General features: G+C 40.4%; 1 pseudogene; it reads right to left on the reverse strand.

Annotated features, from left to right (window-relative positions):
- Positions 1-619: 619 nt before the first annotated feature.
- On the reverse strand, positions 620-1,080 carry LOC102904738 (immunoglobulin heavy variable 1-84 pseudogene; annotated as a pseudogene).
- Positions 1,081-1,908: the final 828 nt, after the last annotated feature.

Consider the following 1,908-nt stretch of genomic DNA (forward strand, 5'->3'; position numbering starts at 1 on the left):
CACTCAGCTCCATCCCTAACCTAAAACAATAAGAGATTTGATTATTACTTCCAAAAGCAATTCATGATCAGATGTACCAATAAATAAAGATATAAAATTGGATTTTATAGAAAAGGTAAAAGCACTTACCCCCAAATCTGTGGAGACCACTTCCAACAATCTGCCTTTCCTTGTTTTAGGGAAACAAAATTGGACTATGAAAGGAGCTTTGTTTGTGCACATGCTGTTGATTTGTCTTTTACTGGCCTGACTCATATTATGGATTATTTCCAGCTACTCCAGCAACAGTTCCAGTCCCTTAGATTTAAGAGATATTTATAGCATCATGTATTGCCAAAGTTTTTCCTATTTTAGTTTATTAAAAAGGAATCATGTCAACAGAGGTGGTTACTGGTAAACAGCTGGTCAAGTTACAGTGTACTTTAGAGGCATCATGAATCAACATCATTTTATTCCCTCTATTTTTCCTTTTGAAAAGTTGACAAAGACCCTGTAAGACAGTGAAATCACAGACAAAGGGACACTCAGGATGATTATTTTTGAATAAGTCTCCAGTCTAATCTTCTCTGTCATCTCAGCCCCAGGGCAGATTCCTGCTCCTCCAGGGTTTCCGACACACTCAGGATGTGGGTTGTAACACTGTGTTTCTTGCACAGTAATAGACCGCAGAGTCCTCAGATGTCAGGCTGCTGAGATCCATGTAGGCTGTGCTGGAGGACTTGTCGATAGTCAGTTTGGCCTTGCCCTGGAACTTCTGATTGTACTCAGTATTACCACTTGAAGTACCAATCCATCCAATCCACTCCAGGCTCTGTCCAGACCTCTGCTTCACCCAGTTCATACCATAGTCAGTGAAGGTGTAGCCAGAAGCCTTGCAGGACAACTTCACTGAGGACCCAGGTTTCACAAGCTCAGCCCCAGACTGCTGCAGCTGGACCTGGGAGTGGACACCTGTGGGGAGAAAGGCAGAGTGGATGTCATTGTCACCTCAGTCCCTGTTCCTTCTTCAGGTTTGGAACTGGAAAGCCCCTTACCTGTAGTTACTGACAGGAGGAAGAGGATGATCCAGCTACATCCCATGGTGAGGACCTGTGTTTCCTGTAACTATAGAGAGGACACTAATCATATGTTGTTCTGGGGTGTGGACATTCCTGTATTTACCACCATAGACTCAAAGAATTTGCATATTCATGAGTAGGGTACTTCTTATATAAGTACCTAGTCCTGCTAGAGAAGGTAGAGGACTCCTGGGTCAGGCAGCAGGATGCTGAGGACCACGTCTGAATCCTCTCTCAGGAAATGCATACCACGATCTTTCCATGAGCCCTGTGCAGATGCTGAGGTTGTATCATCAGGACCTGAGCTCTCAGTAGATTTCAGGCCTGAGACATTTGCTTCACTTTCTAACATGGTTGTCAGATTTATTTAGAGAAGGTGGTTGTGATGATGATGACAATTATAATGATGATGACAATGAAGGGAAATTTAAAATCTGCAAAGTTTGAAGTTTGCAGACTCCTTTCAGATATATGCAATTATTATTTACCTTACCAAAAGATTATATGCTGAGAAAATCACTCAAATGACCAAAAGTAAACATGCTTCAGAAACAGATGAACAGCAATGATGATTGCAACAACACAATAACTGAATTATGGAAACAAACTATGCATCTGTCAACAGAGGATTTCACCATGAAGACATGTTTATCTTAGCAGCACAACAGAAGTTTTTCAACTGCAAGGAATATGGAACTTACTTCAGTTATAGAATATAGGATGCAACTAGAGATAAATGTATTAATTAAGAGAAACCCAGAAACACAGACATTAAATGATACTCATTATTAGTTTTTAGATATTCCATACTTGCATACAACTAAGAATGCTAATATATAATGATGTATTT

Source organism: Peromyscus maniculatus, chromosome 14 (genome assembly GCF_049852395.1).
Source record: "Peromyscus maniculatus bairdii isolate BWxNUB_F1_BW_parent chromosome 14, HU_Pman_BW_mat_3.1, whole genome shotgun sequence".
NCBI lineage: Eukaryota > Metazoa > Chordata > Mammalia > Rodentia > Cricetidae > Peromyscus > Peromyscus maniculatus.